Here is a 14,187-nt window from a genome sequence, read left to right as displayed (position 1 = left end):
CTCTACAAAAAACGTCTCTTAACATTTTGCCATAGCTCGCTTCGTTTCCGAGATATTTGCAGATTCAGCTCAAAGGAACGGGCCTGACGGACATATTTCGAGATATTTCTTCTTCTTGTTGTTCTTCCTCTGCACAGCTAAGCTGGAAGTGGCATTTGCAGCTCGCAATAGTGCAGAGTTATCTCAAAGAAAGAGGCCACGGTGTTTCTGTACCTCTATTATGTTGGTGCAGCTTCGGAACTTTTAAATATCTTGATATATCTCGAGAACCGCGCATCTGATCAAAAAATATCATAGAACATAAAAAGTAGGAAACCTAATTTTCTCCAAAAAGGTCTCTTAACATTTTGCCGTAGCTCGCTTCGTTTCCGAGATATTTGCAGATTTATCTCAAGGGAAGGGGCCTGACGGACATATTTCGAGGTATTTCTTCTTCTTGTTATTCTTCCTCTGCACAGCTAAGCTGGAAGTGGCAATTGCGGCTCGCACTGGTGCAGAGTTATCTCAAAGAAAGGGGCCACGGTGTTTCTGTATCTCTATTATGTTGGTGCGGCTTCGGAACTTTTAAATATCTTGATATATCTCGAGAACTACGCATCTGATCAAAAAATATCATAGAACATAAAAAGTAGGAAACTTAATTCTCTACAAAAAAGGTCTCTTAACATTTTGCCATAGCTCGCTGGGTTTCCGAGATACTTGCAGATTTATCTCAAGGGAAGGGGCCTGACGGACATATTTCGAGATATTTCTTCTTCTTGTTGTCCTTCTTCTGCACAGCTAAGCTGGAAGTGGCATTTGCGGCTCGCACTAGTGCAGAGTTATCTCAAAGAAAGGGGCCACGGTGTTTCTGTATCTCTATTATGTTGGTGCGGCTTCGGAACGTTTAAATATCTCGATATATCTCGAAAACTACGCTTCTGATCAAAAAATATCATAGAACATAAATAGTAGGAAACATAATTCTCTACAAAAAACGTCTCTTAACATTTTGCCATAGCTCGCTTCGTTTCCGAGATATTTGCAGATTCAGTTCAAAGGAACGGGCCTGACGGACATATTTCGAGATATTTCTTCTTCTTGTTGTTCTTCCTCTGCACAGCTAAGCTGGAAGTGGCATTTGCAGCTCGCAATAGTACAGAGTAATCTCAAAGAAAGGGGCTACGGTGTTTCTGTATCTCTATTATGTTGGTGCGGCTGCGGAACTTTTAAATATCTTGATATATCTCGAGAACTACGCCGCTGATCAAAAAATACCATAGAACATAAAAAGTAGGAAACTTAATTCTCTACAAAAAGGTCTCTTAACATTTTGCCATAGCTCGCTTCGTTTCCGAGATATTTGCAGATTTATCTCAAGGGAAGGGGCCTGACGGACATATTTCGAGATATTTCTTCTTCTTGTTGTCCTTCTTCTGCACAGCTAAGCTGGAAGTGGCATTTGCGGCTCGCACTAGAGCAGAGTTATCTCAAAGAAAGGGGCCACGTTGTTTCTGTATCTCTATTATGTTGGTGCGGCTTCGGAACTTTTAAATATCTCGATATATCTCGAAAACTACGCTTCTGATCAAAAAACATCATAGAACATAAATTGTAGGAAACATAATTCTCTACAAAAAACGTCTCTTAACATTTTGCCATAGCTCGCTTCGTTTCCGAGATATTTGCAGATTCAGCTCAAAGGAACGGGCCTGACGGACATATTTCGAGATATTTCTTCTTCTTGTTGTTCTTCCTCTGTACAGCTAAGCTGGAAGTGGCATTTGCAGCTCGCAATAGTGCAGAGTAATCTCAAAGAAAGGGGCTACGGTGTTTCTGTATCTCTATTATGTTGGTGCGGCTGCGGAACTTTTAAATATCTTGATATATCTCGAGAACTACGCCGCTGATCAAAAAATACCATAGAACATAAAAAGTAGGAAACTTAATTCTCTACAAAAAGGTCTGTTAACATTTTGCCATAGCTCGCTTCGTTTCCGAGATATTTGCAGATTTATCTCAAGGGAAGGGGCCTGACGGACATATTTCGAGATATTTCTTCTTCTTGTTGTCCTTCTTCTGCACAGCTAAGCTGGAAGTGGCATTTGCGGCTCGCACTAGAGCAGAGTTATCTCAAAGAAAGGGGCCACGTTGTTTCTGTATCTCTATTATGTTGGTGCGGCTTCGGAACTTTTAAATATCTCGATATATCTCGAGAACTACGCATCTGATCAAAAAATATCATAGAACATAAATAGTAGGAAACTTAATTCTCTACAAAAAAGGTCCCTCAACATTTTGCCATAGCTCGCTTCGTTTCCGAGATATTTGCAGATTTATCTCAAGGGAAGGGGCCTGACGGACATATTTCGAGATATTTCTTCTTCTTGTTGTTCTTCCTCTGCACAGCTAAGCTGGAAGTGGCATTTGCAGCTCGCAATAGTGCAGAGTAATCTCAAAGAAAGGGGCCACGGTGTTTCTGTATCTCTATTATGTTGGTGCGGCTTCGGAACTTTTAAATATCTTGATATATCTCGAGAACTACGCATCTGATCAAAATATATCATAGAACATAAATAGTAGGAAACTTAATTCTCTACAAAAAAGGTCCCTCAACATTTTGCCATAGCTCGCTTCGTTTCCGAGATATTTGCACATTTATCTCAAGGGAAGCGGCCTAACGGACATATTTCGAGATATTTCTTCTTCTTGTTGTTCTTCTTCTGCACAGCTAAGCTGGAAGTGGCATTTGCGGCTCGCACTAGTGCAGAGTTATCTCAAAGAAAGGGGCCACGGTGTTTCTGTATCTCTATTATGTTGGTGCGGCTTCGGAACTTTTAAATATCTCGATATATCTCGAAAACTACGCTTCTGATCAAAAAATATCATAGAACATAAATTGTAGGAAACATAATTCTGTACAAAAAACGTCTCTTAACATTTTGCCATAGCTCGCTTCGTTTCCGAGATATTTGCAGATTCAGCTCAAAGGAACGGGCCTGACGGACATATTTCGAGATATTTCTTCTTCTTGTTGTTCTTCCTCTGCACAGCTAAGCTGGAAGTGGCATTTGCAGCTCGCAATAGTGCAGAGTAATCTCAAAGAAAGGGGCTACGGTGTTTCTGTATCTCTATTATGTTGGTGCGGCTGCGGAACTTTTAAATATCTTGATATATCTCGAGAACTACGCCGCTGATCAAAAAATACCATAGAACATAAAAAGTAGGAAACTTAATTCTCTACAAAAAGGTCTCTTAACATTTTGCCATAGCTCGCTTCGTTTCCGAGATATTTGCAGATTTATCTCAAGGGAAGGGGCCTGACGGACATATTTCGAGATATTTCTTCTTCTTGTTGTTCTTCTTCTGCACAGCTAAGCTGGAAGTGGCATTTGCGGCTCGCACTAGTGCAGAGTTATCTCGAAGAAAGGGGCCACGGTGTTTCTGTATCTCTATTATGTTGGTGCGGCTTCGGAACTTTTAAATATCTCGATATATCTCGAAAACTACGCTTCTGATCAAAAAATATCATAGGACATAAAAAGTAGGAAACTTAATTCTCTACAAAAAAGGTCTCTTAACATTTTGCCATAGCTCGCTTCGTTTCCGAGATATTTGCAGATTTATCTCAAGGGAAGGGGCCTGACGGACATATTTCGAGATATTTCTTCTTCTTGTTGTTCTTCTTCTGCACAGCTAAGCTGGAAGTGGCATTGGCGGCTCGCACTAGTGCAGAGTTATCTCGAAGAAAGGGGCCACGGTGTTTCTGTATCTCTATTATGTTGGTGCGGCTTCGGAACTTTTAAATATCTCGATATATCTCGAGAACTACGCATCTGATCAAAAAATATCATAGAACATAAATTGTAGGAAACATAATTCTGTACAAAAAACGTCTCTTAACATTTTGCCATAGCTCGCTTCGTTTCCGAGATATTTGCAGATTCAGCTCAAAGGAACGGGCCTGACGGACATATTTCGAGATATTTCTTCTTCTTGTTGTTCTTCCTCTGCACAGCTAAGCTGGAAGTGGCATTTGCAGCTCGCAATAGTGCAGAGTAATCTCAAAGAAAGGGGCTACGGTGTTTCTGTATCTCTATTATGTTGGTGCGGCTGCGGAACTTTTAAATATCTTGATATATCTCGAGAACTACGCCGCTGATCAAAAAATACCATAGAACATAAAAAGTAGGAAACTTAATTCTCTACAAAAAGGTCTCTTAACATTTTGCCATAGCTCGCTTCGTTTCCGAGATATTTGCAGATTTATCTCAAGGGAAGGGGCCTGACGGACATATTTCGAGATATTTCTTCTTCTTGTTGTTCTTCTTCTGCACAGCTAAGCTGGAAGTGGCATTTGCGGCTCGCACTAGTGCAGAGTTATCTCGAAGAAAGGGGCCACGGTGTTTCTGTATCTCTATTATGTTGGTGCGGCTTCGGAACTTTTAAATATCTCGATATATCTCGAAAACTACGCTTCTGATCAAAAAATATCATAGGACATAAAAAGTAGGAAACTTAATTCTCTACAAAAAAGGTCTCTTAACATTTTGCCATAGCTCGCTTCGTTTCCGAGATATTTGCAGATTTATCTCAAGGGAAGGGGCCTGACGGACATATTTCGAGATATTTCTTCTTCTTGTTGTTCTTCTTCTGCACAGCTAAGCTGGAAGTGGCATTGGCGGCTCGCACTAGTGCAGAGTTATCTCGAAGAAAGGGGCCACGGTGTTTCTGTATCTCTATTATGTTGGTGCGGCTTCGGAACTTTTAAATATCTCGATATATCTCGAGAACTACGCATCTGATCAAAAAATATCATAGAACATAAATAGTAGGAAACTTAATTCTCTACAAAAAAGGTCCCTCAACATTTTGCCATAGCTCGCTTCGTTTCCGAGATATTTGCAGATTTATCTCAAGGGAAGGGGCCTGACGGACATATTTCGAGATATTTCTTCTTCTTGTTGTTCTTCCTCTGCACAGCTAAGCTGGAAGTGGCATTTGCAGCTCGCAATAGTGCAGAGTAATCTCAAAGAAAGGGGCCACGGTGTTTCTGTATCTCTATTATGTTGGTGCGGCTTCGGAACTTTTAAATATCTTGATATATCTCGAGAACTACGCATCTGATCAAAATATATCATAGAACATAAAAAGTAGGAAACTTAATTCTCTACAAAAAAGGTCTCTTAACATTTTGCCATAGCTCGCTTCGTTTCCGAGATATTTGCAGATTTATCTCAAGGGAAGGGGCCTGACGGACATATTTCGAGATATTTCTTCTTCTTGTTGTTCTTGTTCTGCACAGCTAAGCTGGAAGTGGCATTTGCGGCTCGCATTAGTGCAGAGTTATCTCAAAGAAAGGGGCCACGGTGTTTCTGTATCTCTATTATGTTGGTGCGGCTTCGGAACTTTTAAATATCTTGATATATCTCGAGAACTACGCATCTGATCAAAAAATATCATAGAACATAAAAAGTAGGAAACTTAATTCTCTACAAAAAAGGTCTCTAAACATTTTACCATAGCTCGCTTCGTTTCCGAGATATTTGCAGATTTATCTCAAGGGAAGGGGCCTGACGGACATATTTCGAGATATTTCTTCTTCTTGTTGTTCTTCTTCTGCACAGCTAAGCTGGAAGTGGCATTTGCGGCTCGCACTAGTGCAGAGTTATCTCAAAGAAAGGGGCCACGGTGTTTCTGTATCTCTATTATGTTGGTGCGGCTTCGGAACTTTTAAATATCTTGATATATCTCGAGAACTACGCATCTGATCAAAAAATATCATAGAACATAAAAAGTAGGAAACTTAATTCTCTACAAAAAAGGTCTCTTAACATTTTACCATAGCTCGCTTCGTTTCCGAGATATTTGCAGATTTATCTCAAGGGAAGGGGCCTGACGGACATATTTCGAGATATTTCTTCTTCTTGTTGTTCTTCTTCTGCACAGCTAAGCTGGAAGTGGCATTTGCGGCTCGCACTAGTGCAGAGTTATCTCAAAGAAAGGGGCCACGGTGTTTCTGTATCTCTATTATGTTGGTGCGGCTTCGGAACTTTTAAATATCTTGATATATCTCGAGAACTACGCATCTGATCAAAAAATATCATAGAACATAAAAAGTAGGAAACTTAATTCTCTACAAATAAGGTCTCTTAACATTTTGTCATAGCCCGCTTCGTTTCCGAGATATTTGCAGATTTATCTCAAGGGAAGGGGCCTGACGGACATATTTCGAGATATTTCTTCTTCTTGTTGTTATTCTTCTGCACAGCTAAGCTGGAAGTGGCATTTGCAGCTCGCAATAGTGCAGAGTTATCGCAAAGAAAGGGGCCACGGTGTTTCTGTATCTCTATTATGTTGGTGCGGCTTCGGAACTTTTAAATATCTTGATATATCTCGAGAACTACGCATCTGATCAAAAAATATCATAGAACATAAAAAGTAGGAAACTTAATTCTCTACAAGACAGGTCTCTTAACATTTTGCCATAGCTCGCTTCGTTTCCGAGATATTTGCAGATTTATCTCAAGGGAAGGGGCCTGACGGACATATTTCGAGATATTTCTTCTTATTGTTGTTCTTCTTCTGCACAGCTAAGCTGGAAGTGGCATTTGCAGCTCGCAATAGTGCAGAATTATCTCAAAGAAAGGGGCCACGGTGTTTCTGTATCTCTATTACGTTGGTGCAGCTTCGGAACTTTTAAATATCTTGATATATCTCGAGAACTACGCATCTGATCAAAAAATATCATGGAACATAAAAAGTAGAAAACTTAATTCTCTACAAAAAAGGTCTCTTAACATTTTGCCATAGCTCGCTTCCTTTCCGAGATATTTGCAGATTTATCTCAAGGGAAGGGGCCTGACGGACATATTTCGAGATATTTCTTCTTCTTGTTGTTCTTCTTCTGCACAGCTAAGCTGGAAGTGGCATTTGCAGCTCGCAATAGTGCATAGTTATCTCAAAGAAAGGGGCCACGGTGTTTCTGTATCTCTATTATGTTGGTGCGGCTTCGGAACTTTTAAATATCTTGATATATCTCGAGAACTACGCATCTGATCAAAAAATATCATAGAACATAAAAAGTAGGAAACTTAATTCTCTACAAAAAAGGTCTCTTAACATTTTGCCATAGCTCGCTTCGTTTCCGAGATATTTGCAGATATATCTCAAGGGAAGGGGCCTAACGGACATATTTCGTGTTATTTCTTCTTCTTGTTGTTCTTCTTCTGCACAGCTAAGCTGGAAGTGGCATTTGCAGCTCGCAATAGTGCAGAGTTATCTCAAAGAAAGGGGCCACGGTGTTTCTGTATCTCTATTATGTTGGTGCGGCTTCGGAACTTTTAAATATCTCGATATATCTCGAAAACTACGCTTCTGATCAGAAAATATCATATAACATAAATTGTAGGAAACATAATTCTCTACAAAAAAGGTCTCTTAACATTTTGCCATAGCTCGTTTCGTTTCCGAGATATTTGCAGATATATCTCAAGGGAAGGGGCCTGACGGACATATTTCGAGATATTTCTTCTTCTTGTTGTTCTTCTTCTGCACAGCTAAACTGGAAGTGGCATTTCCAGCTCGCAATAGTGCAGAGTTATCTCAAAGAAAGGGGCCACGGTGTTTCTGTATCTCTATTATGTTGGTGCGGCTTCGGAACTTTTAAATATCTTGATATATCTCGAGAACTACGCATCTGATCAAAAAATATCATAGAACATAAAAAGTAGGAAACTTAATTCTCTACAAAAAAGGTCTCTTAACATTATGCCATAGCTCGCTTCGTTTCCGAGATATTTGCTGATTTATCTCAAGGGAAGGGGCCTGACGGACATATTTCGAGATATTTCTTCTTCTTGTTGTTCTTCTTCTGCACAGCTAAACTGGAAGTGGCATTTCCAGCTCGCAATAGTGCAGAGTTATCTCAAAGAAAGGGGCCACGGTGTTTCTGTATCTCTATTATGTTGGTGCGGCTTCGGAACTTTTAAATATCTTGATATATCTCGAGAACTACGCATCTGATCAAAAAATATCATAGAACATAAAAAGTAGGAAACTTAATTCTCTACAAAAAAAGGTCTCTTAACATTATGCCATAGCTCGCTTCGTTTCCGAGATATTTGCTGATTTATCTCAAGGGAAGGGGCCTGACGGACATATTTCGAGATATTTCTTCTTCTTGTTGTTCTTCTTCTGCACAGCTAAGCTGGAAGTGGCATTTGCGGCTCGCACTAGTGCAGAGTTATCTCAAAGAAAGGGGCCACGGTGTTTCTGTATCTCTATTATGTTGGTGCGGCTTCGGAACTTTTAAATATCTTGATATATCTCGAGAACTACGCATCTGATCAAAAAATATCATAAAACATAAAAAGTAGGAAACTTAATTCTCTACAAATAAGGTCTCTTAACATTTTGCCATAGCCCGCTTCGTTTCCGAGATATTTGCAGATTTATCTCAAGGGAAGGGGCCTGACGGACATATTTCGAGATATTTCTTCTTCTTGTTGTTCTTCTTCTGCACAGCTAAACTGGAAGTGGCATTTCCAGCTCGCAATAGTGCAGAGTTATCTCAAAGAAAGGGGCCACGGTGTTTCTGTATCTCTATTATGTTGGTGCGGCTTCGGAACTTTTAAATATCTTGATATATCTCGAGAACTACGCATCTGATCAAAAAATATCATAGAACATAAAAAGTGGGAAACTTAATTCTCTACAAGAAAGGTCTCTTAACATTTTGCCATAGCTCGCTTCGTTTCCGAGATATTTGCAGATTTATCTCAAGGGATGGGGCCTGACGGACATATTTCGAGATATTTCTTCTTCTTGTTGTTCTTCTTCTGCACATCTAAGCTGGAAGTGGCATTTGCAGCTCGCAATAGTGCAGAGTTATCTCAAAGAAAGCGGCCACGGTGTTTCTGTACCTCTATTATGTTGGTGCAGCTTCGGAACTTTTAAATATCTTGATATATCTCGAGAACTACGCATCTGATCAAAAAATATCATAGAACATAAAAAGTAGGAAACTTAATTCTCTACAAAAAAGGTCTCTTAACATTTTGCCATAGCTCGCTTCGTTTCCGAGATATTTGCAGATATATCTCAAGGGAAGGGGCCTAACGGACATATTTCGTGTTATTTCTTCTTCTTGTTGTTCTTCTTCTGCATAGCTAAGCTGGAAGTGGCATTTGCAGCTCGCAATAGTGCAGAGTTATCTCAAAGAAAGGGGCCACGGTGTTTCTGTATCTCTATTATGTTGGTGCGGCTTCGGAACTTTTAAATATCTTGATATATCTCGAGAACAACGTATCTGATCAAAAAATATCATAAAACATAAAAAGTAGGAAACTTAATTCTCTACAACAAAGGTCTCTTAATATTTTGCCATAGCTCGCTTCGTTTCCGAGATATTTGCAGATTTATCTCGAGGGAAGGGGCCTGACGGACATATTTCGAGATATTTCTTCTTCTTGTTGTTCTTCTTCTGCACAGCTAAGCTGGAAGTGGCATTTGCGGCTCGCACTAGTGCAGAGTTATCTCAAAGAAAGGGGCCACGGTGTTTCTGGATCTCTATTATGTTGGTGCGGCTTCGGAACTTTTAAATATCTCGATATATCTCGAAAACTACGCTTCTGATCAGAAAATATCATATAACATAAATTGTAGGAAACATAATTCTCTACAAAAAAGGTCTCTTAACATTTTGCCATAGTTCGTTTCGTTTCCGAGATATTTGCAGATATATCTCAAGGGAAGGGGCCTGACGGACATATTTCGAGATATTTCTTCTTCTTGTTGTTCTTCTTCTGCACAGCTAAACTGGAAGTGGCATTTCCAGCTCGCAATAGTGCAGAGTTATCTCAAAGAAAGGGGCCACGGTGTTTCTGTATCTCTATTATGTTGGTGCGGCTTCGGAACTTTTAAATATCTTGATATATCTCGAGAACTACGCATCTGATCAAAAAATATCATAGAACATAAAAAGTAGGAAACTTAATTCTCTACAAAAAAGGTCTCTTAACATTTTGCCATATCTCGCTTCGTTTCGGAGATATTTGCAGATTTATCTCAAGGGAAGGGGCCTGACGGACATATTTCGAGATATTTCTTCTTCTTGTTGTTCTTCTTCTGCACAGCTAAGCTGGAAGTGGCATTTGCAGCTCGCAATAGTGCAGAGTTATCTCAAAGAAAGCGGCCACGGTGTTTCTGTACCTCTATTATGTTGGTGCAGCTTCGGAACTTTTAAATATCTTGATATATCTCGAGATCTACGCATCTGATCAAAAAATATCATAGAACATAAAAAGTAGGAAACTTAATTCTCTACAAAAAAGGTCTCTTAACATTTTGCCATAGCTCGCTTCGTTTCCGAGATATTTGCAGATTTATCTCGAGGGAAGGGGCCTGACGGACATATTTCGAGATATTTCTTCTTCTTGTTGTTCTTCTTCTGCACAGCTAAGCTGGAAGTGGCATTTGCGGCTCGCACTAGTGCAGAGTTATCTCAAAGAAAGGGGCCACGGTGTTTCTGGATCTCTATTATGTTGGTGCGGCTTCGGAACTTTTAAATATCTCGATATATCTCGAAAACTACGTTTCTGATCAGAAAATATCATATAACATAAATTGTAGGAAACATAATTCTCTACAAAAAAGGTCTCTTAACATTTTGCCATAGCTCGTTTCGTTTCCGAGATATTTGCAGATATATCTCAAGGGAAGGGGCCTGACGGACATATTTCGAGATATTTCTTCTTCTTGTTGTTCTTCTTCTGCACAGCTAAACTGGAAGTGGCATTTCCAGCTCGCAATAGTGCAGAGTTATCTCAAAGAAAGGGGCCACGGTGTTTCTGTATCTCTATTATGTTGGTGCGGCTTCGGAACTTTTAAATATCTTGATATATCTCGAGAACTACGCATCTGATCAAAAAATATCATAGAACATAAAAAGTAGGAAACTTAATTCTCTACAAAAAAGGTCTCTTAACATTATGCCATAGCTCGCTTCGTTTCCGAGATATTTGCTGATTTATCTCAAGGGAAGGGGCCTGACGGACATATTTCGAGATATTTCTTCTTCTTGTTGTTCTTCTTCTGCACAGCTAAACTGGAAGTGGCATTTCCAGCTCGCAATAGTGCAGAGTTATCTCAAAGAATGGGGCCACGGTGTTTCTGTATCTCTATTATGTTGGTGCGGCTTCGGAACTTTTAAATATCTTGATATATCTCGAGAACTACGCATCTGATCAAAAAATATCATAGCACATAAAAAGTAGGAAACTTAATTCTCTACAAGAAAGGTCTCTTAACATTTTGCCATAGCTCGCTTCGTTTCCGAGATATTTGCAGATTTATCTCAAGGGATGGGGCCTGACGGACATATTTCGAGATATTTCTTCTTCTTGTTGTTCTTCTTCTGCACATCTAAGCTGGAAGTGGCATTTGCAGCTCGCAATAGTGCAGAGTTATCTCAAAGAAAGCGGCCACGGTGTTTCTGTACCTCTATTATGTTGGTGCAGCTTCGGAACTTTTAAATATCTTGATATATCTCGAGATCTACGCATCTGATCAAAAAATATCATAGAAGATAAAAAGTAGGAAACTTAATTCTCTACAAAAAAGGTCTCTTAACATTTTGCCATAGCTCGCTTTGTTTCCGAGATATTGGCAGATTTATCTCAAGGGAAGGGGCCTGACGGACATATTTCGAGATATTTCTTCTTCTTGTTGTTCTTCTTCTGCACAGCTAAGCTGGAAGTGGCATTTGCGGCTCGCACTAGTGCAGAGTTATCTCAAAGAAAGGGGCCACGGTGTTTCTGTATCTCTATTATGTTGGTGCGGCTTCGGAACTTTTAAATATCTTGATATATCTCGAGAACTACGCATCTGTTCAAAAAATATCATAAAACATAAAAAGTAGGAAACTTAATTCTCTACAAATAAGGTCTCTTAACATTTTGCCATAGCCCGCTTCGTTTCCGAGATATTTGCAGATTTATCTCAAGGGAAGGGGCCTGACGGACATATTTCGAGATATTTCTTCTCCTTGTTGTTCTTCTTCTGCACATCTAAGCTGGAAGTGGCATTTGCAGCTCGCAATAGTGCAGAGTTATCTCAAAGAATGGGGCCACGGTGTTTCTGTATCTCTATTATGTTGGTGCGGCTTCGGAACTTTTAAATATCTTGATATATCTCGAGAACTACGCATCTGATCAAAAAATATCATAGAACATAAAAAGTAGGGAACTTAATTCTCTACAAGAAAGGTCTCTTAACATTTTGCCATAGCTCGCTTCGTTTCCGAGATATTTGCAGATTTATCTCAAGGGATGGGGCCTGACGGACATATTTCGAGATATTTCTTCTTCTTGTTGTTCTTCTTCTGCACAGCTAAACTGGAAGTGGCATTTCCAGCTCGCAATAGTGCAGAGTTATCTCAAAGAAAGGGGCCACGGTGTTTCTGTATCTCTATTATGTTGGTGCGGCTTCGGAACTTTTAAATATCTTGATATATCTCGAGCACTACGCATCTGATCAAAAAATATCATAGAACATAAAAAGTAGGAAACTTAATTCTCTACAAAAAAGGTCTCTTAACATTTTGCCATAGCTCGCTTCGTTTCGGAGATATTTGCAGATTTATCTCAAGGGAAGGGGCCTGACGGACATATTTCGAGATATTTCTTCTTCTTGTTGTTCTTCTTCTGCACATCTAAGCTGGAAGTGGCATTTGCAGCTCGCAATAGTGCAGAGTTATCTCAAAGAAAGCGGCCACGGTGTTTCTGTACCTCTATTATGTTGGTGCAGCTTCGGAACTTTTAAATATCTTGATATATCTCGAGATCTACGCATCTGATCAAAAAATATCATAGAAGATAAAAAGTAGGAAACTTAATTCTCTACAAAAAAGGTCTCTTAACATTTTGCCATAGCTCGCTTTGTTTCCGAGATATTGGCAGATATATCTCAAGGGAAAGGGCCTGACGGACATATTTCGAGATATTTCTTCTTCTTGTTGTTCTTCTTCTGCACAGCTAAGCTGGAAGTGGCATTTGCGGCTCGCACTAGTGCAGAGTTATCTCAAAGAAAGGGGCCACGGTGTTTCTGTATCTCTATTATGTTGGTGCGGCTTCGGAACTTTTAAATATCTCGATATATCTCGAAAACTACGCTTCTGATCAAAAAATATGATAGAACATAACTTGTAGGAAACATAATTCTCTACAAAAAAGGTCTCTTAACATTTTGCCATAGCTCGCTTGGTTTCCGAGATATTTGTAGATATATCTCAAGGGAAGGGGCCTGACGGACATATTTCGAGATATTTCTTCTTCTTGTTGTTCTTCTTCTGCACAGCTAAACTGGAAGTGGCATTTCCAGCTCGCAATAGTGCAGAGTTATCGCAAAGAATGGGGCCACGGTGTTTCTGTATCTCTATTATGTTGGTGCGGCTTCGGAACTTTTAAATATCTTGATATATCTCGAGAACTACGCATCTGATCAAAAAATATCATAGAACATAAAAAGTAGGAAACCTAATTCTCTACAAGAAAGGTCTCTTAACATTTTGCCATAGCTCGCTTCGTTTCCGAGATATTTGCAGATTTATCTCAAGGGATGGGGCCTGACGGACATATTGCGAGATATTTCTTCTTCTTGTTGTTCTTCTTCTGCACATCTAAGCTGGAAGTGGCATTTGCAGCTCGCAATAGTGCAGAGTTATCTCAAAGAAAGCGGCCACGGTGTTTCTGTACCTCTATTATGTTGGTGCAGCTTCGGAACTTTTAAATATCTTGATATATCTCGAGATCTACGCATCTGATCAAAAAATATCATAGAAGATAAAAAGTAGGAAACTTAATTCTCTACAAAAAAGGTCTCTTAACATTTTGCCATAGCTCGCTTTGTTTCCGAGATATTGGCAGATTTATCTCAAGGGAAGGGGCCTGACGGACATATTTCGAGATATTTCTTCTTCTTGTTGTTCTTCTTCTGCACAGCTAAGCTGGAAGTGGCATTTGCGGCTCGCACTAGTGCAGAGTTATCTCAAAGAAAGGGGCCACGGTGTTTCTGTATCTCTATTATGTTGGTGCGGCTTCGGAACTTTTAAATATCTTGATATATCTCGAGAACTACGCATCTGATCAAAAAATATCATAAAACATAAAAAGTAGGAAACTTAATTCTCTACAAATAAGGTCTCTTAAC

The sequence above is a fragment of the Osmia lignaria genome, chromosome 11, assembly GCF_051020975.1.
Source record: "Osmia lignaria lignaria isolate PbOS001 chromosome 11, iyOsmLign1, whole genome shotgun sequence".
NCBI classification, from domain to species: Eukaryota; Metazoa; Arthropoda; class Insecta; order Hymenoptera; family Megachilidae; genus Osmia; species Osmia lignaria.
This window is presented reverse-complemented; position numbering follows the sequence as displayed.